At 45.7% G+C, this 23,020-nt stretch overlaps 1 pseudogene across 1 annotated transcript in view; it reads left to right on the top strand.

Moving 5' to 3' along the window:
- Positions 1-19,434, top strand: part of LOC100397968 (class I histocompatibility antigen, Gogo-B*0101 alpha chain-like) — a 34,137-nt pseudogene extending 14,703 nt beyond the window's left edge. The window contains exons 3-12 of the transcript XR_013533993.1: positions 3,857-4,096; positions 4,400-4,621; positions 4,749-5,018; positions 5,262-5,535; positions 6,120-6,395; positions 6,536-6,652; positions 7,097-7,147; positions 7,230-7,284; positions 17,430-17,548; positions 18,454-19,434. The product of XR_013533993.1 is annotated as a class I histocompatibility antigen, Gogo-B*0101 alpha chain-like (transcript). The remainder of the gene's footprint in view (positions 1-3,856; positions 4,097-4,399; positions 4,622-4,748; positions 5,019-5,261; positions 5,536-6,119; positions 6,396-6,535; positions 6,653-7,096; positions 7,148-7,229; positions 7,285-17,429; positions 17,549-18,453) is intronic.
- Positions 19,435-23,020: the final 3,586 nt, after the last annotated feature.

The raw sequence follows: 23,020 nt of genomic DNA, 5'->3' as shown, positions 1-23,020 counted from the left end.
TGGGCCTGGCATGGTGGCTTCTGCTGTCAAAGGCAATGAGAAGCAGCCATTCAGCAAGCTGAGTGCTGTGACCCCAGGCCTCGTGGGGCCGGACTCTGATATGACAGTAAGGTCCAGCTCAGAAAGTATGGCCCTGGAACTATTACCCTGGGCCCCTTAGCACCTGGCCTTAGCTATCTTTTCTTCAGGACCCTAGGGACTTCCTCCTGCTCTACACACACACACACACACACACACACACACACACACACACACCTTCTAAAGGAATACTTCCCGTTTTTCTCTCCTCCCTGACTCACTCTTCTTCCTTCTTTTCTTTTTCTTCTTCTTTCCTTCTCCCATCCCCCTCGCACTCCTCCTCCTCCTCCTCCTTCTTTATCATCATAATCTCCTCCTCCTCCCCCTCCTCCTCCTTATTCTTCCTCCTCTCCTCTTCCTCTTTTTCCTCTTCTCCCCTCCTCCTCCTCCTTCTTCTCCTTCTCCTTCTCCTTTTTCCTTTTTCTTTCTTCTTTTTATAAATAAAAAGGTTTAATTGACTCAAAGTTCCAGCGTTGGGTATGATTCCTTGTTCTCTTATGATCCATTTCTTCTCCCTTCTGCTCCTTGGAACCTCCCTTCTTCCTGGACCGAGGCTGCTCTCCCTATACCCCAGGGTTGGCGCTCAAAGGCTGATTCCTGGGATGAGCAGCCTTCACTTGCAGGAGCAGTGGCAGGAACAAGAGACAGGACAGGAGGCCAAGGTCTCATCCTGGAGGCTGAGGGATTAGGTCTTCTGGTAACACGGGTTTGGGGGTGGGTCAACCCCAGACCTGAACCTGCTGTTTTGCCCTGGAAGCCTCTCTCTGCCCTGAGATGAAAGTGCAGTCAGTTGCAGGAGAAAACGGTCATATCAACATGGATTTTGGGAGGCTGGATGGACTCAGAGCCTGACTTGAGACCCAGAGGCTCCCTCTTGTGCACAGCCCTGTCCTTGTGCTGGGAGCAGAGGAAGAGCCTAGCAGGTCCTGGCTGGGGATAGAGGGGAGAGTCGTCCTCTGTCCTGGGTCCTGTGGCTATGCTAGGACGTCGCTGTGCTGCTCTCGGATTCTGACTGAGCACTCTCTGGGACAGGGCTGCGGGCTGAGTGGGCAGAAATAGCTAAGCATGAGGTCATCCACGCGGTTTGGAGGTTACTCCTGAGCAGCCCTGTAATCTACAGGGCTCAGGCTAGATTTGCTTGTCTTGCAACGTGAAGCAATTGTGGAGTAGCAAGAGCTGGCTCTAGAATTCTTATGGTGAATACAGTTCTCATAGAATCCAACCAGAATGAGAGTCCAGGGCCTGAGTTGACTGTCCTGGGCACACTCGACTGTGACGGAGTTGCCAAAAATGTAACTTCGGCACTTGCAGAAATTTCAATGATTGTCAAAAACACCAAATACTTGTGTACAATTTCACTTCTGATGTCTGTGGCTGTGCTTTGAAAGGGCAGAAAGAGCCATGGAAAGAGGCTGAAAGACTCCTCTGCGAATTCTCAAGTCCTTTTTCATAGCAGTAACAATTCAGAAGTGACTGGGCAGTGGGAACTAAAAAGAGAGGAGGGCGTGAGGAATGAGGGGCAGAGAGAAGGGCTGGGGAGCACTAGGTGAGGAAAAGGGGCAGGGGAAAGAATTCTAAAGCAGTTGAGGAGGTCAGCAGGGGGTTCTTTGCATTGGCTGTTTTGCTGCTGGGCAGTGTGATAATTATAGGACTATAAATAATTACCAATATTCACCAAAAAGCACAGCTAAAACTGGTGACTTTTATTACCTGTAAATTCCCTAATAAGCAAAAAAAGGGGTGAAAAGGGAAAAATAAAGACATTTTTAGATTATCAAACCATAAAATTCATTTCCTATGGGACCTGTACTACATGTAATTTTAAAGGAATTTCTTCAGGCTGAAGGTAAGTGGTACTAGTTGGTGACCCAGATATACAGAAAGGAACAACTAACAACAGAAATGATGCACACACATATCACACACACACTCATTTTCTTAATTTCCTGAAGACATATGGCTGCTTGTCTAAAACAAAAACTATTACACTGTATCATTGAATTTATAATGTATATTAATGTAATATACATAACAATAATAGCATAGTGATAGGTTAAATGAAACTATACCATTTGAAGTGTGCTTTATTTTGCTGGATGTATTTTAATGTTACCTGAACTTCACTGTGGAAAGTCAAGGAATTGGGTTTCCATTCTTACAACGATAAAAACATGAGTATAAAGAAATATAGCTAAGCCGGGCACGGTAGCTTACACCTGTAATTCCAGCACTTTGGGAGGCTGAGGTGGGCGGATCACCGGAGGTCAGGAGTTCGAGGCCAGTCTGACCAACATGGAGGTCTCCATATGCAAACCCGAACCCAGAAATTCTAAAGTCCTGATCACTGCCCCCTGCTATCACCCAGCGGAGCTTCCCTGGGAGCTTTCCCCTCACCCTACCCTGCCGTCTTAACTTCTTATAATAATGTGAATACTCCTCACCCACCCTGCCATCTTAACTGTTCTTATAATAATGTGAATACTCCTCACCCCACCCTCCCGTCTTAAATACTCTTATGTCTTACCCCACCTGCCATTGTAACTGAACTTATGGTAACGTATACTCCTTGCCCCAACCCCCACCACAGTAACTGATCTTACCCCATAACACCCCTGTCCCCTCCCCAAAAGATCTTCCTCAACCAGTAAAACTAACTCCTATCCCATCGCCCTTCACTAACGCCCTTTTCAGCCTTAGCCCACCAGCACCCAGCTGAATAAACAGCCATGTTGCTCACACAAAGCCTGTTTGGGGAGTCTCTTCATTCAAAGAGCATGTTTTAACATGGAGAAACCCTGTCTCTACTAAAAATAGAAAATTAGCCATGTGAAGTGGTGTGTGCCTATAATCCCAGCTACTCTGGAAGGCTGAGGCAGGAGAATCACTTGAACTAGGGAGGCAGAGGTTGTGGTGAGCCGCGATGGCGCCATTCATTGCACTCCAGCCCCGGCAACAAGAGCAAAACTCCGTCTTAAAAAAAAAAAAAAAAAAAACCACTGGGAGAATTAAAAGCATAAACTAAAAAATGTTTACTTGATACATAAGAAAGTGCAAAGGAGAAAAAGAAACAAAAAGATAGGAGACAAATTGAAAACATATAGCAAAATGTAGACCAAAATCCAACCACTGTAAGTGAAGAAATGACACGACCTGAGTCACATTAGCAAAACTGCTGAGCACTACGGGGAGAACAGACATGGGCAGGAAGTGAGGGACAGTGTTAGTGCCACAATTCAGGAGTGACAGGGTGGCAGGGACTAAGGGGAGAAAAGGGTGTGAGGGATGACAGGGGCAGAGAGAAGGGCTGGAGAAGCAGGAGGTGAGGAAAAGGGGCAGAGGAAAGAATTCTAAAGCAGTGGAAGAGCCTAGCAGGGGGTTCTTTTCATTAGTATTTAATGCATTTTGTGGGACTTCCTGAAAACTAATGTCCTCTTTATGATTAAAAAAAATGGGTTAGAAAATACCAAGTGTTCAAATAAAACATACTCATTGCTTGGGTGTGTGTAGCTCAGGAAAACAGGAAGTGCTTGAGCGCTGGTGAAGAGCATTGAGACTGCATGGAGCTCTCACAACTCTGAGTGCTGACTACAGGCTCCCGGTTGCAATATACAGTAACAAACCTGCTTCTTTGTATTCAGACGTTCTGGACTCACACAGGGAAACTGATTAGGGAATGGTGATAATTTTAAATGTAAGAACCCAGAGTCACAGATCCATAGTCTAGGAAGGTAAAACTTAGGAGCTTTGAGAGTTTAACTGTAATTCTGTTTTGACACAGGTCTTTGACAGATTGGAATCCTAATCATTCAGAGATTACCAATATTGTGCTACCTACTGTATTAATAAACAAAAGGGAACCTGGTCTCTATGAGAATCTCTATCTGGTGCCTTCAGACAAAACTTCACCAGGTTTCAAGAGAAAACCCCTGTCTCTACACCTCCACTCCCAGGGCGAGCTCACTCTCTGGCATCAAGTTCCCTGTGGTGAATTTCCTTGTACAAGAGTCCAAGGGGAGAGGTAAGGAGTGGGAGGCAGGGAGTCCAGTTCAGGGACGGGGATTCCAGGAGGCGAAATGAAGGGAAAGAAGCTGGGCGCAGCCTGGGTTTCTCTCTCTGGTTTCCACAGACAGATCGTTGGCCAGGACTCAGGCAGACAGTGTGACAAAGAGGCTTGGTGACGGAGAAGAGGGATCAGGACAAAGTCCTAGTTCCCGGGCGTGACTCTCGGGGTCTCAGGCGCCTAGGGCCCTGTCGGTATTGGGGAAAGTGCAGTGTTGGGGATTCCCCACTCCCCTGAATTTCACTTCTCCCAACCTGTCAGGTCTTTCTTCCTGGATACTCATGACGCCTCCCCAGTTCTCACTCCCATTGGGAGACGGGTTTCTAGCTAAGCCAATCAGCGTCGCCGAGGTCCCGGTTCTGAAGCTCCCAGACGCCTACCTGGACTCAAGATTCTCCCCAGACGCCGAGGATTGGGTCATGGCGCCCCGAATCCTCCTTCTGCTGCTCTCGGGGGCCCTTGTCCTGATTAAGACCTGGGCGGGTGAGTGCGGGGTCGGGAGGAAAACGGCCTCTGCGGGGAGGAGAGAGGGGACCGCCCGGCTGGGGCGCAGGACCCCGGGATCCAATGGGAGGAAGGTCGGGCAGGTCTCAGCCCCTCCTTACCCCAGGCTCCCACTCCATGAGGTATTTCTGCACTGCCGTGTCCCGGCCCGGCCGCGGGGAGCCCCGCTTCATCTCTGCGGGCTACGTGGACGACACGCAGTTCGTGCGGTTCGACAGCGACGCTGCGAGTGGGAGAGGGGAGCCGCGGGCGCCGTGGATAGAGCAGGAAGGGCCGGAGTATTGGGACCGGGAGACACTGACCCTCAGGGCCAGCGCGCAGACTCACCGGGGGAACCTGCGGACCCTGCGTGGCTACTACAACCAGAGCGAGGCCGGTGAGTGACCCCGGCCCCGGGCGCAGATCACGGCCCTCCTCATCCCCGACGGACGGTCCGCGTCGCCCGGGTCTCCGGGTCAAGATCCACACTGAGGCTACAGGACCCGCCCAGACCCTTGACCCTAGAGAGCCCCAGACGCCTTTACCCAGTTTCCTTTTCAGTTTAGGCCCAAATCCCTGCAGCTTGGTCTGGGCGGGGGTGGGGCTCGGTGGATGGGTCTGACTGCGGGGTTGGGGCCAGGGTCTCACACCCTCCAGACGACCTATGGCTGCGACCTGGGGCCTGATGGGCGTCTCTTCCGCGGGTATTACCAACATGCCTATGACTACAAGGATTACATCGCCCTGAACGAGGACCTGCGCTCTTGGACAGCGGCTGACACGGCTGCTCAGATTACCCAGCGCAAGTTGTAGGCCGTCCATGAGGCAAAGGGGCTCAGGGCCTACCTGGAGGGCACATGCCTGAAGTGGCTCCGCAGATACCTGGCCAAGGGGAAGGAGACTGCAGCATACGGGTACTAGGGACAGTGGGGAGCCGTCCCCATCTCCCGTAGATCTCCCAGGATAGCCTCCCATGGGGAGGGGCGGAAAATGGGATCAGTGCTAGAATATCGCCCTCCCTTGAATGGAGAATGGCATGAGTTTTCCTGAGTTTCCTCTGAGGTCCCCTCCGCTCTCTAGGATAATTAAGGGATGACGTCTCTGAGGAAATGAAGGGGAAGACAGTCCCTGGAATACTGATCAGGGGTCCACTTTGACCCCTGCAGCACCCTTGGGGCACTGTGATTTCTTCACTCAGGCCTTGTTCTCTGCCTCACACTCAATGCGTTTTAAGGTCTGATTCTAGCTTTTCTGAGTCCCTCGGCCTCCACTCAGGTCAGGACCAGAAGTTGCTGTTTCATTCTCAGAGACTATAACTTTCCAAGGAATAGGAGATTATCCCAGGTGCCTGTGTCCAGGCCAGTGTCTGGGTTCTGTGGTCCCTTCCCCACCCCAGGTGTCCTGTCCATTCTCAGATGGTCACATGGGTGCTGCTGTGGTCTCATGGGTATTCCATGAGAGATGCCAAGTGCCTGAATGTTCTGACCCTTCCTGTCAGACCCCCCAAAGACGCATGTGACCCACCACCTTGTCTCTGACCATGAGGCCACCCTGAGGTGCTGGGCCCTAGGCTTCTACCCTGCAGAGATCACACTGACCTGGCAGAAGGATGGGGAGGACCAAACTCAGGACGCTGAGCTTGTGGAGACCAGGCCAGCAGGGGATGGAACCTTCCAGAAGTGGACAGCTGTGGTGGTGCCTTCTGGAGAAGAGCAGAGATACATGTGCCATGTGAAGCACAAGGGGCTGCCCAAACCCCTCACCCTGAGATGGGGTAAGGAGGGGGATGGGGTAAGAGGGGGATGAGGTGTCACATCTCTTCTCAGGGAAAGCAGGAGCCCATCTGGAGCCTTTCAGCAGGGTCAGGGCTGAGACCTGGGGGTCAGGGCCCTTCACATTCCCCTCCTTTCCCAGAGCCGTCTTCCCAGCTCGCCATCCCCATCGTGGGCATCGTTGCTGACTTGGTTTTCTTTGGAGCTGTGGTCATCGGAGCTGTGGTGACTGCTATGATGTGGAGGAGGAAGAGCTCAGGTAGGGAAACGGTGAGGGGTGAGGTCTGGGTTTTCTTGTCCCACTCAGGGTTTCAAGCCGCAGGTAGAAGTGTTCCCTGCCTCATTAGTGGAAAGCACCATCCACACATGGGCCAACCCAGCCTGGGGCCCTGTTTGCCAGTACTTACTGTTTTGTGAAGCACATGTGACAATGAAGGACAGATGTATCACCCCTTGATGACTGTGGTGTTGGGGTCCTGATTTCAGCATTCATGAGTCAGGGGAAGTTCCTTGCTAAGGACAGACCTTAGGAGGGCGGTTGCTCCAGAACCCACATCTGCTTTCCTCGAGTTTCCTGATTCTGCCCTGGGTCTGTAGTCACTATGGCTAGAAACTTTTTTTGGAGGGAAGTTTCTTGGAGCCTCCAAGTCTAGGAAGCTCCTCTAAGATCTCACGGCCCTGCCTCCTCCCTGTCCCCTCACAGGACATTTTCTTCCCACAGCTGGAAAAAGAGGGAGCTACTCTCAGGCTGCATGTACGTGATGGGGGTGGGGGTGTGGAGGAGCTCACCCACCCCAAAATTCCTCCTGTCCCACATCTCCTGCGGGCTCTGACAGGTCCTAGGCAGCGACAGTGCCCAGGACTCTGATGTGTCTCTCACGGCTTGTAAAGGTGAGATTTTGAGGGTCTGAAGTGGGTACGGGGTGGGGCAGCAGGGAAAGGACTGTGTAGTGAGGATTCTTTTATTGGGACATTTCTAGTGTGTGGTGGGCAGTTCAGAGTGTCATCACTTACCATGACTGACCTGAATTTGACCACACCTATTGTTTTCATAGCCTGAGACGGCTGCCTTGTGTGGGACTGAGATGCGGGATTTCTTCACGCCTCCCCTTTGTGACTTCAAGAGCCTCTGGCGTCTCTTTCTGCTAAGGCATCTGAATGTGTCTGTGTCCCTGTTAGCATAATGTGAGGAGGTGGAGAGACAGCCCACCCCATGTCCACCGTGACCCCTGTCCCCACACTGACCTGTGTTCCCTCCCCAGTCATCTTTCCTGTTCCAGAGAGGTGGGGCTGAGCATCTCCATCTGTGTCTCAGCTTCATGGTGCACTGAGCTGCAACCTCTTACTTCCCTACTGAAAACAGAATCTGAATATAAATGTGTTTCCTCAAATATTTGCCACGAGAGGTTGATGAGTTAATTAAATAAGTCAATTCCTAAAATTCGAGAGAGAAAATAAAGACCTGAGAACCTTCCAGAATCCACGTGTTTGCTGTGCTGAGTTTGTTGCTGGTGGGGATGGAGAAGGCTGTGAGGAAGCAAGTGTGGACAGGGACACTAGGTTTTCTTCTAGTGTTTTTATGGTAGTAGGTCTTATGTTTAAACCTTTAACCCATGTGGAGTTAATTTTTGTATAAAGTGTAAGGAAGGAATTCAGTTTCATCTTTCTGCAAATGGCTAGCCAGTTTTCCTAACACAATTTATTAAATAGGGAATCCTTTCCCCATTGCTTGTTTTTGTCAGGTTTGTCAAAGATCAGTTGGTTGTAGATGTGTGGTGTTACTTCTGAGGCCTCCATTCTGTTCCACAAGTCTATATCTCTGTTTTGGTACCAGTACCATGCTGTTTTGATTACTGTAGCTTTGTAGCATAGTTTGAAGTCAGTGTGATGCCTTCAGCTTTTTGTTTTTCTTAGGATTGTCTTGGCTATGCATGCCCTTTTTTGGTTCCATATAGTATATAAGGCCCTCTCCCCCAATTCTGTGGAAAAAAGTCAATGGTAGCTTGATAGGGATAGCATTGAATGTATAAATTACTTTGGGCAGTATGGCCATTTTCATGATATTGATTCTTCCCCTAACCATGAGCATGGAGTGTTTTTCCCTCTGTTTGTGTCCTCTCTTATTTCCTTGGCAGTGGTTTGTAGTTCTCCTTGAAGTTCACTCATGATTTGGCTGTTTGTCTGTTTTTGGTGTATAGCAGTGCTTGTGATTTTTGCACATAGATTTTGTATCCTGAGACTTTACTGAAGTTGCTTATCATCTTAAGAAGATTTTGGGCTGAGACGATGGGGTTTTCTTTTTCTTCTTCTTTTTTTTTTTTTTTTTTTGTTGTTGTTGCAGAAAAGCAATTTATTAGACAGAGAGAAAGAGAAAAAGAAAGACAGCTCCCACACTGTCATGGGAGGGTACCCAGAGAAGGAATCCCGATGATGGGGTCTTCTAAATATACAATCATGTCATCTGCAAATAGAGACAATTTGACTTCCTCTTTTCCTAATTGAATACCCTTTATTTCTTTTTCTTGCCTAATTGCCCTGGCCAGAACTTCCAATACCATGTTGAATAGAAGTGGTGAGAGAGGTCATCCTTGTCTTGTGTCAGTTTTCAAAGGGAATGCTTCCAGTTTTTCCCCATTCAGTATGATATTGACTGTGGGTTTGTCAGAAATACCTCTAATTATTTTGAGATACGTTCCATCAATACACAGTTTATTGACAGTTTTTAGCATAAAGGGCTGTTGAATTTTGTCGAAGGCCTTCTCTGCATCAATCATGTGGTTTTTCTCTTTGCTTCTGGTTATGTGATGGATTACTTTTATTGATTTGCGTGTGTTGAACCAGCCTTGCAGCCTGTGTATGAAGCTGACGATCTTGATGGATAAGCTTTTGGATGTGCTGTTGGATTCGGTTTGCCAGTATTTTATGGAGGATTTTCCCATCGATATTCATCAGGGATATTGGCCTGAAATGTCTTTTTTTACTTGTGTCTCTGTCAGTTTTTGGTATCAAGATGATGTTGGCCTCAAAATGAGTTAGGGAGTATTCTCTTTTTCTATTGTTTGGCATAGTTGCAGAAGGAATGGTACTAGCTCCCTTTTTACTCCTGGTTGAATTTAGCTTCGAACTCATCTGGTCCTGGACTTTTTTGGTTGGTAAGCTATGAATCGCTGTCTTGATTTCAGACCTTTTTTTTGAGACGGAGTTTCGCTGTTGTTACCCAGACTGGAGTGCAATGGCACAATCTCAGCTCACCACAACCTCCGCCTTCTGGGTTCAAGCAATTCTCCACCCTCAGCCTCCCAAGTAGCTGGGACTACAGGCATGCACCACCATGCCCAGCTAATTTTTGTATTTTTTGTAGAGACGGGGTTTTACCTTGTTGACCAGGATGGTCTCGATCTCTTGACCTCGTGATCCACCTGCCTCGGCCTCTCAAAGTGCTGGGATTATAGGTGTGAGCCACCACGCCCGGCCGATTTCAGACCTTCTTATTGGTCTATTCAGGTCGACTTCTTCCTGGTTTAGTCTTGGGAGTGTGTAAGTGACCAGGAATTAATCTATTTCTTCTAAATTTTCTGGCTTATTTACATAGAGGTGTTTATACTATTCTCTGATCGTAATTTGTATTTCTGTGGGATCAGTGGTAATATCCCCTTTATCATTTTTATTGCATCTATTTGATTCTTATCTCTCTTCTTCTTTATTAGTCTGGCTAGTGGTCTATCTATTTTGTTGATTTTTTTCAAAAAACCAGTTCCTGGATTCATTGCTTGTTTGAAGAGTTTTTCCTGTCTCTACTTCCTTCACTTCTGCTCTGATCTTAGTTATTTCTTGTCTTCTGCTAGCTTTTGAATTTGTTTGTTCTTGCTCCTCTAGTTCTTTTAATTGTGACATTAGGGTGTCAATTTTAGATATTTCCTCCTTTCTCTTGTGGGCATTTAGTGCTATGAATTTCCCTCTAAACACTGCTTTAAATGTGTCCTGAGGTTTTGGTACATTGTGTCTTTGTTCCCATTGGTTTCAGGAACATCTTTATTTCTGCCTTCATTTCATTATTTGTCCAGTAGTCATTCAGGAGCAGGTTGTTCAGTTTCCATGTAGTTGTGTGGTTTTGAGTGGGTTTCTTAATCCTGAGTTCTAATTTGATTGCGCTGTGGTCTGAGAGACTGTTATGATTTCTGTTATTTTGCATTTGCTGAGGAGTGTTTTTTCCAATTATGTGGTCTATTTTAGAACAAGTGTGATGTGGTTCTGAGATGAATGTATATTCTGTGGATTTGGGGTGGAGAGTTCTGTAGATGTCTATGAGGTCTGCTTGGTCCAGATCTGAGTTCAAGCCCTGGATATCCTTATTAATTTTCTGTCTTGTTGATCTGTCTAATATTGACAATGTGGTGTTAAACTATCCCACTATTAATGTATGGGAGTCTAAGTCTCTTTGTAGGTCTCTAAGAAGTTGCTTTATGAATCTGGGTACTCCTGTATTGGGTGCATATATATTCAGGATAGTTAGGTCTTCTTGTTGCATTGATCCCTTTACCATTATGTAATGCCTTTCTTCATCACTTTCGATCTTTGTTTGTTTAAAGTCTGTTTTATCAGAGACTAGGATTGCAAACCCTGCTTTTTTTCTTTGCTTTCCATTTGCTTGGTAAATATTGCTACATCCCTTTATTTTGAGCCTATGTGTGTGTTTGCACTTGAGATTGTCTCCTGAATACAGCACACTGATGGGTGTTGACTCTATCCAATTTGCCAGTCTGTGTCTTTTAACTGGGACATTTAGTCCATTTCCATTTAAGGTTAATATTGTTATGTGTGAGTTTGATCATACCATTATGATGCTAGCTGGTTATTTTTCCCGTTAGTTGATACAATTTATTCATTGTGTCTAAGGTCTTTCCAATTTGGTATGTTTTTGCAGTGGCTGGTACTGGTTGTTTCTTTCCATGTTTATTGCTTCCTTCAGGAGCTCTTGTAAGGCAGGCCTAGTGGTGACAAAATCTCTCAACATTTGCTTGTCCATAAAGGATTTTATTTCTCCTTCACTTATGAAGCTTAGTTTGGCTGGATATGAAATTCTGGCTTGAAAATTCCTTTCTCCAAGAATGTTGAATATTGCCCCCCATTTGCTTTTGGCTTATAGGGTTTCTCCCAAGAGATCTGCTGTGAGTCTACTGGGCTTCCCTTTGTGTGTAACCCGACCTTTCTCTCTGGCTGCACTTAGCATTTTTTCCTTCATTTCAACACTGGTGAATCTGATGATTATGTGTCTTGGGGTTGCTCTTCTCAATGAGTATCTTTGTGGTGTTCTCTGTGTTTCCTGAATTTGAATCTTGGCTTTCCCTGCTAGGTTGAAGTTCTCCTGGATAATATCCTAAAGCGAGTTTTCCAACTTGGTTTCATTCTCTTCATCATTCTCAGGTACACCGATCAAACATAGATTTGGTCTTTTCATGTAATCCCATATTTCTTGGAGGCTTTGTTCATTTCTTTTTGTTCTTTTTTTAATCTTGTCTCTTGCTTTATTTCACTGAGTTGATCTTCAATCTCTGATATCCTTTCTTTTGCTTGATTGATTTGGCTATTGAAACTTGTGGATGCTTCACGAAGTTCTCTTGCTATCTTTCTCAGCTCCATCAGGTCGTTTATGTTCTTCTCTAAACTTGTTATTCTATTTAGCATTTCATCTAACCTTTTTTTTCAAGGTTCTTAGTTTCCTTGCATTGGGTTAAAACATGCTCCTTTATCTCAGAGAAGTTAGTTATTACTCACCTTCTGAAGCCTACTTCTGTCAATTTGTCAAACTCATTCTCTGTCTAGTTTCATTCTTTTGCTGATGAGGAGTCGTGATCCCTTGAGGAGAAGAGGTGTTCTGGTGTTTGGAATTTTCAGTCTTTTTGCACTGGTTTCTTCCCATCTTTGTGGATTTATCTACCTTTGGTCGTTGAGTCAGTGACCTTTGGAACAGGTCTCTGAGTGGATGTCCTTTCTGGTGATGTTGAGACTATTTCTTTCTGTTCGTTGGTTTGCCTGCTAACAGTCAGGCCCCTTTGCTGCAGGTCTGCTGGAGTTTGCTGGAGGTCCACTCCAGACACTGCTTGCCAGGAAATCACAGTGGGAGCTGCAGAACAGCATAGATTGCTGCCTGTTTCTACCTCTGATAGCTTTGTCCCAGAGGGTCACCCACTAGATGGTAGCCAGAGCTCTCTCGTGTGAGTTGTCTGTTGGCCCCTACTGGGAGGTGTCTCACAGTCAGGATTCACGGGGATCAGTACTGCCACTTGAGGAGGCAGTCTGTCCCTTATTTAAGCTGGAACACTGTGCTGAGGGATTTGCTGTACTTTTCAGAGCTGTCAAGTAGGGACATTTAAGTCTGCTGAAGCTGTACCCACAACAGCCTTCTGTACCCAAGTGCTCTGTCCCAGGAAAGTGGAGGCTTTATTTATAAATCCCTGATGGGCTGCTGCCTTTTTTTAGAGATGCCCTGCCCCATGAGGTGGGAGTCTAGTGACATAGTCTGCCTGCAGAGGCCTTCCTAAGCTACTCTGGGCTCCACCCAGTTTGAACTTCCCAGAGACTTTGTTTACACTGATGTTAAAACCACCTAATGGAGTCTCAGCCATGGCAGATGCCCTCCTCCCTCCCCCACCAAGCTTGAATGTCTCAGGTGGAGTTCAGACTGCTATGTTGGCTATAGGAATTTAAGCTAGTGGATCTTAGCTTGCTGGTCTTTGTGGGGGCAGGAGTCACTGAGCCATATCACTTGGCTCCTTGGCTTCAGCCCCCTTTCCAGAATAGTGAATGGTTCTTTCTCACTGATGTTCCAGGCACCACTGGGGTATGAGAAAAAAATCTGCTGTGGTAAGCTCAGTGTCTTCCAAAACAGCCACCCAGTTTTGTGCCGGAAGCCCAGGGCCCTGGTGTTGTAGGCACCGGAGGGAATCTCCTGGTCCACAGATTGTGAAGACCATGGGAAAAGCACAGTATCTGGGCTGGAGTGCAGGGGACAGTCCCTAATGGCTGCCCTTGGCTGGAGAGGGAGTTCCCTGACCCCTTACACTTCCCGGGTGAGGCGATGCCCCACCCTGCTTTGGCTCGTGCTCCTTGGGCTGCATCCACTGTCCAACCAATCCCAGTGATATGAACCAGGTACCTCAGTTGAGTTGCAGAGATCAACTGCCTTCTGCATCTATCTCTTTGGGAGTTGCACACTGAAGCTGTCCCTATCTGGCTATCTTGCCGGCAACCCGGTAATTTGTCTTATTTATTTATTTTTGAGACTTGGTCTCACTCTTTTGCCATGGGAGTGCAATGACATGATCTCTGCTCACTGCAACCTTCACCTCTTGTGTTGAAGCAATTCTTTCATGGCAGCCTCCTGAGTAGCTGGAATTAAAGGTAGGTGCCACCACCCCCAGCTAATTTTTGAATTTTTAGTGGATACAGGGTTTCACGATGTTGGCCAGGCTCATCTCGAACTCCTGACCTCAAGTGATCTGACTGCTTGGCCTTCCAAAGTGCTGGGATCACAGGATTGAGCCACCATACAGGACCTTCCTCTTATACCTTTGAGGAGATGCCACAGATCACTGGATTCCTCAAAACCTCACCAACATAGCAGACACTTGAATCTTTGTATAGTTCACCACACTTTGGAATGCATTTGCACTATGAAAACTTGCAGAGTATATTTCAGTTCTTGCTCATCAAATTTTAATATATCGTTAACACAGTGAACAAATCTGATGTTCTGAGAACTATTCAGATGGGCCAGTTCCTTTATATGACGGTAGCGAGCAGGATATGTAATGTATCCTGGGGATAAAATGTAAAATGTAGAGTTATTTGGTTTTGGTGGCTATAAATAGCCTCTGGCCTTCTTTTTCATATGTATTGAAAATAATGCATTTAGACAGATCAATAGTCTTATACAATGAATAAGGCTCTCTATAAATCTGATCTACTAAAAATATAACATTCTGGTTGGGCAAGGTGGCTCATGCCTCTAATCCCAGCACTTTGAGAGGTCATGTCAGGCGGATCGCTTGACCTCAGGAGTTTGAAACCAGCCTAGGCAATATGTGAAACACTCTCTCTACAAAAAATACAAAAATTAACTGAGTGTGGTTACTTGCACCTGTAGTCCCAGCTACTTAGGGGGCTGAGGCATGAGAATCACTTGACCCCTGGAGGCAGAGTTTGCAGTGAGCCGAGATCTTACCACTGGGTGATGAATGGGACCCTGTCTCAAAAAAAAAATTATATTGAGACCAGTTAATAAAGTTGCGACTATTTATTTTTTTGAGATCGAGTTTCACTCTTGTTGCCCAGACTGAAGTTTAATGGAATGATCTCGGCTCACTGCAACCTCAGTCCCCTGAGTACTAGCGATTCTCCTGCTTCAGGCTCCCAAGTAGCTAGAATTACAGGCGTGCACCACCATGCCTGGCTAATTTTGTAGTTTTAGTAGAGACAGGGTTTCTCCATGTTGGTCAGGCTTGTCTCGAACTCCTGACCTCAGGTGATCTGCCTGCCTTGGCCTTCCAAAGTGCTGGGATTATAGACATGAGTCACCATGCCTGGCCCGAAGTTGCAACTATTTATTGGGTGAGTCTGCATTAGTCTGTTTTCATCTGCAATTATCAGTCCAATTACTGCAAGAACTAAATCACTGCATTAAACTGTTATATGATGGAACCAAATTCTTGCACCTTCTAAGTCTTGGAAGTTTGGCTCACTTTGCTTCTGCCTTGCTGCTGCCTGGCCTCTGGCTTCCTGGGATTCTACTGTTCCCTCTGCTGCTAGGGAGACAGGTTCTACAATATCATCTCCTAGAGGCAGTTCCAGCCTGCAAACGACAGACAAAATGAGGTTAATACCCTGTTCACCTGCTCGTTCCTTATTGTTTAGTAGACAGCCCTTTGGCTCTTCCACAGAAATAGTCACCTGGTGGGCTGTCCACTTCTACAAAGCACATCTGTCTATGCCAGCAAGCTCACTGCTCAGTGATCTGAGCTTTTCAATCTCTGTCTCCACAATCTACCTTGACAGTCTGGCATCTCTCCTTCATTTCATGTGAGCCATTACTTTTTATTAGAATGGTTTTCTTGAGATAAAATTCACATACATTATTCAACCATTTGAACTCAGTGGATTTTAGTATCATCATCACAATCAATTTTAGAACATTTTCATAAACCCATACCCATTTATTCCCAAGCAGTCGTCTCCACTTTCCTCTAACACTGCCTCAGTCCTAGGCAACAAGAAATCTACTTTCTGTCTCTAGAGATTTAGTTTTTATGGACATTTCATATAAATAGGATAATATAATGGATGGTGTTTTGTAATGGACTTCTTTCACATAGCAGAATGTTTTCAAGATTCATCCATGTAGTTACATGTATCAGGATTCATTCCTTTTTAGGACCAAATAAAACATCTACACTGCTTACCCCACCTTACTCATTTCTTCCTTTCAAAACCACAACAGAGGATTCCACCCATACCTTCCCCTCCTGCTCCACCTGATCGGCCCTGGTGCTGCCCCGTGTGGCCCTGCCTTTTGCTCTGTGCTCCTGCATTTGTGTGTAATTAGTTCTTCCTTTAGTGGCATTGGCCTCTCTGTGTCATCCCTCAATCATCCAAATCTGTTGGGTATTCAAAACACCTACCAAAGCCCAAATCTTATCATAGGTTCATTCTAACATGCTCTTACTGAGACACCTGGGAGTTCTCCAAGGTGTGAATTCTCCCTCAGTACAATGAGCAGTCAACTCAACTTCATCATCTAAGGTGTGCTCCCGGTGGTCTTTGGCTGAAGGGTATTCACACATTATTACTACTTTGTCTATTTACTTCTTATATGTCTTTGAGGCTGGTTAAGGGAATGGATTTGTATATTTATGTGCTTGTGAATGACAGATTTTTAAACTTGTAATTAGTCAAATCAATCATCATCATTCTTTATGGCTTTCTGCACTTTGGTTATGTTTAGAAAATCCTTCATAATTGTAAAAACCTCACACATATTTTCACCTAGAATTTTTCTAGGTGAGACAATGAGAAAAGAGTCATCTTAGGGTGAAAGGAAACAATTATTCCAGTTGCAGGGAGGTAAAGGATACTAATGTGATGGAATTCTAAGGTTTAAATTCCTTGTTTCATAATTCTGGAAATGTGTCCACAGGGTCTGTAGATCACTTGGTATATGTGGCATTCAATGAATACTTTCTCTTGGAATAAGTGAAGGCTTTTTGCCCCCTTAGTGTTCGCTAAGTTAAAGATAACATTATGCCAGGTTTCCAAGGAAATGCAGATGTGGGATGGCAACAGGAATATGCCTTTATGAAAACTTGAGACTTTGAAGTGATGTCATGTTCTGGTTAATGTCTGTACACTATGGTTGTTAAAATACACATTAGGCTGGGCACAGTGGCTCATGCTTGTAATCCCAGATACTCAAGAGGCAGAGATGGGAGGATCACCTGCACCCAGGAAGTCAGGGCCCCAGTGAGCTCTAATCACACCACTGCACTCCAACCTAGGTAACAGAGTGAGATTTTGTCTGAGAAACAAAATAAAACAAAACACATTCATTATACTTTCTTGAGCATACTGTATTTTAATGTTATATCTAAGACCCACAGACAAATCCATGGCTCCCTTGTGAAGGTAACTTTGATATATATCAATCTGTATGTCACAAAGTGTATCTTTGGAGAGATTAAAAAGAACACTCTAGTATGCACTGTTAGATATGATAGGTACTAGTCACAAGTGGCTATTGAAATTAATTAAAGAAAATTTAAAATTCAACTGCTCAGTCAGAGTAGCCACAGAGACAGGAGTAGAGATTCACAAGCCATGTGCATCACAAGGGGCTGCCGGGCCCCTCACCCTGAGATGGGGTAAGCAGGTGATGAGGGGTGGAGTCTCTTCTCAGGAAAAACAGGAGCAGTTCTGGAGACCTTCAGGAGGGCCATGGCTGAAGCCCTGAGATTACAGCCCCTCACCTTCTCTTCCTTTCCCAGAGCAGTCTTCCAGCCCACCCTCCCCATTGTGGGCACCACTGCTGGCCTGGTTCTCTTTGGAGTTGTGGGCACTGGAGCTGTGGTGGCTACCCTTGCGATGTAGAGGAGAAACAGCTCTGGTATGTAAGGGATGGGGTCTGCATTTTCTTGTTACTTTGGTCCTCCTTAATAAAAAGTGTGCCACACATGCACCAAGCACACACACACACACACACACACACACACACACACAGCACAAAGACTCATGCTCGTGGTCCCTGTATGCTAAACTTTCTGTAATGTAAAGCACTTGTGAAGATAAAGGACGCATCACCTTGATGATTCTAGAGATGGGATCTGATTCCCAGCAGTCATAGGTCAGAGGAAAAGGACTCTGCTGAGGAGAGACCTCCAGCCACCTGAGAGGGCGGTGGTCCAGCTCCTGTACATCTCCTATTCTTGATTTTCTGATCATGCCCTGGGTCTGATTACAGATTCAAGTAGAAAAAAATTGAACTTCAGCACATTAAAAACTTGTGTGCTGATAAGACATTATCAGTACAGTGAGAAGACAATTCATAAAATGGAGGAAGATATTTGCCAATTACACATCAGGGGCTAGTATTCAGATACATAAAGAAATCTTTACATTTCAATAGTAATAGGCAAATAATCCAATCACAAAATGGGCAAAGGACTTGTACAGACATTTCCTCAAAGAAGAGACATAAACAGCCAAGAAAGATAGGAAAATATGATCAGCAACGTTAGCCATTTCAGAAATGCAAAGTAAACTACAATGATATGGCTATGGTAATAACTTTTTTTAAATAGCAAATATTAGGAAGAATGTGGAGAAATTAGAAGCTTCATCCCACTACGTTTATAGAAATATAAAATGGCCAGCTGAGGTTCTTATTTGGTGGAAGCATTCCTCTCTTGGGAAATTCACTAAGCCCAAGATGGCAGGGATGGGAAGCAGAAAAATTTTAAGTAATTAATAGGTGTAATTGTTCAATAACATTTATTTTATTTTATTTTTGAGACGGAGTTTTACTGTTGTTACCCAGACTGGAGTGCAATGGCACGATCTCGGCTCACCGCAACCTCCACCTTCTGAGTTCAAGCAATTCTCCTGCCTCAGCCTCCGAGTAGCTGGGACTACAGGCACGCACCACCATGCCCAGCTAAGTTTTGTATTTTTAGTAGAGATGGGGTTTCACCTTGTTGACCAGGATGGTCTCGATCTCTTGACCTCGTGATCCACCCGCCTTGGCCTCCCAAAGTGCTGGGATTATAGGCGTGAGCCACAGCGCCCGGCAAGAACATTTATTACATAATAAATTATCTCAGCTTTTTTAGTGAAAATGATTCTTATAAGTTTGTTCATCTTTTCATACATTTCATAAATTGTACAGTATATTATAACACTGGTAGTCTCAGCTGAGACAAAGGCTGAGGCGGGAAGAGTTGGAGGCCAGTCTGGGGCTACATAGCAAAAACCCTTATCTTAAAAAACGTGTTTAAGTAAATTGCATGAGTTATTCTATATCTTTTGTGTTTTCATATACACACTACATCAGTTCATTAATTTCTGTCAAAAGGCCTCCTAGAATTTTGTTTGGTATTTTTTTGACTCTCTGGATTAATGGAGAGTATCACATTTTAACTATGTGCAATCTTGCTCTCCATGAACAGGGGATATATGTACGTCGGTCCTCTAAACACACTTTCCACAGTCTGTCTTGGTTTCAAGTGTCTTATATTTCAGAGACCTTAAACATTTTTAAGATTTATGTTTCTGATACTAATGTACTTGGAAAAAAATTTAAATATAAATGTTATCTTTGTGTATTGCTTATATATGTTATTTGGGTATGCTATTGGTTTTTTTTTTTCTTTTTTTAAAATTCGTTTGGTTTTGGTTTTGACTTTCAATTATCCTTGTAGCCTAAGATTGTTTTGGTGATTTTTCATTAAAGATCTTTGCACTGTTAGCCTTGAATAAAAAGAGCCTGTAACTTTTTTCAATGCTTCTTTTCTTTTCTCAATTTGGTTATTTTAATTTCCAGTACATTTGTCCATGTCATAGAAGTTGGCAAAAAATACATAAATATTATTTTATTATTCTTTTAATGGAAGTAGGATCTTTGGTAATAATCCTTTTTACATTCCAGATACTGGTAATTTTTGTCCTCTCTTTTATTCTTCATCAGTCTAACTAGAGGTTTGTCAGTTTAACGAAGAATCAAATTTGCCTCTGTTTTCTCTGCTGATGTCTACTTTATTTATTTGACTTCTTCTCTTTAGGATTTTCTTCTTTCACTTACTTTTGCATTATTTTGCTCTTCTTTTTCTAGTTTCCAGGGTGGAACTGATTTTAGGTCTTTCCTTCTTTCTAATTTAAGCACTTAAGCTTCATGTTTCCCTCAGAGCACTGCTTCAGCTGCATCTCACAGATTTGGGTATCTTGTTTCGTGATTATTCAACTCAAAATATTTTCTTACTTCCCTGGTGATTTTGTCTTTGGCCCTTAATTTACATAAAAACACGTTGTTTCATTCCACATAATTTGGATTTCAAAATATCTTCTTTGTATTGATATATACTGTAATATTATTGTAGTCAGAGAAGACACTCTGAGGATTTTCATTTTGTTAAGTTAATTGAATTCTGTCTTCCAGCTCACCACATTGCTCTGGAATTGCACGGTGCATCTACTTCATGCACTAGGGGAAGAAAAGAGTTCCTTCTTCCATTCCTGGAAGTAATGGTGCATAAATGAAAATTAGATAAGGGTGGTTGAGATTCTGTCTCTCCTGACACTTTCTTTACTTCTATCAATTGCAGAGAAGGGTAATAAAATTTATACTGATTATGGGTAAAATTAGACATTTTTTATCCATAGCTGGCTCCAAAGTGTCTGCAACCCTCTGTGTGGTAGGTACAGATCGCTTCCTGGGAGGACAGAGGCTGAGACTTTTCCCCAGATGACTACATTCCAGGGAGGTCATCTCTGAGCCCTGGGAAGCCGAGGGGTAAGAAAGAGTGTCTTGAGAGAACTGCAGAAGGAAAATGTCTTGTGCCTTTTGCTGCTTCTAGTAAAGAGAAGGTGTCCATAAATCAGACCCAGGGAAGGAGTCTCTGGGCCAGGGAGGGCCCAGGGCTCTCATGCAGCTCCTCCCCTGTGATCTGAGGTTCCCTCTGCTTTGCAGAGAATCCCGACCAAATGATGCCTGTCACCAAGCAGATAGGGGCAGGTTACTCCTTTTGCACCCAGGAGGTACCTCGAGGACCCTGAACTGTTCTGCAAGTTTCCAGCCTGTCTGGAAACAGGAAAAAAATGCATTCTGGCAGAGCAATGCAGTATTTTGGAGCTCACTGAGCCCAGAACATCCGCTGGCAAGGAAGGAGGTGGTGCCCAGTGAGATTCTCAGCACAGAGAGAGAAATCTCCTAAGGGCAGGAAGACACAACCAACTTATTCCTTATTTCACAGCAAGTGCAAACATAATGGGAAAGCATAGAGAAAAAGGAGGAAATTATAGGGAAAGGTTCTGGGGTGGGGCAGAGGTGACATTGTGGGTGGGGTAGACCAGACCCAGCACTGGTAGCGGGTAGGAGAGAGAGGTATAATTCTTGACTAGAGCATGGACTCTAAAGGGTCAGTATAGTTACTGAGTGAAATGGGTTGCATATGTTTTAAGGACCTTAAAACCTGTTGCACTTTATCATTGTGAATATAGGGAGAAGAAGGGAAACTTCATAATAAAAACAGACCCGGTGTAGTAGAATCAACAGTCAGCCCTGGAACCTGTTTTCAATACCCTTTACCCAGGTGTGAGCCCTCTGACTCCTGGATTCCCCACTCTCCGGCACCCAGTTCCCTCTCCTGTAATGAACTGGGGTCAGGAGAAGAGATGGACAGATGGGCGGTGCTGAAGGGCAGTCAGTGACCTGTGCCTGCAGATGAGAAACCGCAGCCTAACTTGACAGGAGGTCATGCAGAAAGGAGTTTGCACCCAGAGCCCCCAGCTCAGGGTTTCCATCCCAACTCGATATTTCTAAATACTCAGGGCTCTGCCCAGTCTGGTTTGACCATGTGCCCCCTTCTCCACACTGTGGGACCCTGGCTATCCTCCAAACTCCACACCAGGTGGCACCAGGTTCAGGTTCATCATGGACACTGCAACATACGACAAGGCAACATTTTTGACCCAGCCGCTTTGGCAACTTGGTCCAGCCTTCTCTGGAGGGAGCCACCGAGACCTTTCTGAGGAGCTTGGACTGACGGGGAACAGGGCTGCGATCTCAGATCGGATTGGGGATGGACACCGGAGTCATCTTCTAACCACCGGCTGGGCTCTAACCACGGAATTCAACTCTAACCACTGACTCCTCCAGAGAAGAAGAAAGAAGCCTCTCAGTACACCAAGATGAAACCATAAACCGCAGCCCAGGTAGAGAAACCTCAGCTTAAATAGTGCAGCCACTAGATGTCCGACGCTTGTAGTCAAAGAGGAACCTGTGAGGCTGTAGCGGCTGCGAGATCCGAGCGCGCTCCCGCCCAGCGGAGGCCCCGGGCTCAGGGAACCGGAGCTGCTTCTCTACGGGTTCGCGGCCGTAGAAACCCTCCGCTCCGAATCCGGGCTGGCATCTCCGGGAAGCCTTGAAACGCAGCTCCCGGGTGGGCCAGGAAGGCTGTCCGAGTTGGACAGCGCCGGCCGGGGCCTCCCTCATAGCCGAGCTGCCCGCCGCCCTCCAGGCCCAGCCGAGCTGGTGCTGCCCTTGGTGCCTGGCGACCCCACGAGCCCCCATCTTCCAGCTCGGGGCAGTATGGCCCAATCGGGCGCTGTGGGGGTCTGTTAGGAAACCATTCTCTGCTTTGAGGACAGGCGCGGAGCTTCCCTGGGAGGAGGAGGCTGTGAAGGAAGAGGGGCGGACACGAGGCTTCTGGCCAGCCGCGCCTCAGGCCCGGGCCTCTCTGTGTCCACATCTAGAAAACTCACACAGTACACAAACACATGGAACTTAAACAAAGATGCTCGGCCAGTAATCGGTGGCTCATGCCTGTAATCCTAGAACTTTGGGAGGCGGAGGCAGGCGGATCACGAGGTCAGGAGTTCTAGACCAGCCTAACCAACATGGTGAAACCCCGCATCTACTAAAAACACAAAAATTAGCCGGCGTAGTGCGGCGGAACTGCAATCCCAGCTACTAGGGTGACTGAGACAGAAGAATCACTTGAACCTGGGAGGCGGGGTTGCCGTGAGCAGAGAGCATGCCACTGCACTCCACTCCAGCCTGGACGACAGAGTGAGACTCCGTCTCAAAAAAGAAAAGAAAAGAAAAGAAAATACTCTTGAATGACTAGTAAGTGAAGGAAGAAATTAAGAAAAAAGTAAAATTTCTTAAAACAAACGAAAATGGAAATACAACATACCAACTCTACGGGATACAGCAAAGGCAGCACTAAGAGGGAAGTTTATAGAAAAAAACACCTACACCAAAAAAGCAGAATGACTTCAAATAAACAATTTGACAATGCACCACAAGGAACTACAAAAATAAGAACAAATCAACCCCTAATTTAGTAGAAGGAAAGAAATAATC

This window comes from Callithrix jacchus, chromosome 4 (genome assembly GCF_049354715.1).
Source record: "Callithrix jacchus isolate 240 chromosome 4, calJac240_pri, whole genome shotgun sequence".
Lineage (NCBI taxonomy): Eukaryota > Metazoa > Chordata > Mammalia > Primates > Cebidae > Callithrix > Callithrix jacchus.
The sequence above is the reverse complement of the archived record's forward strand: the minus strand, read 5'-3'. Positions and strand labels throughout refer to the sequence as shown.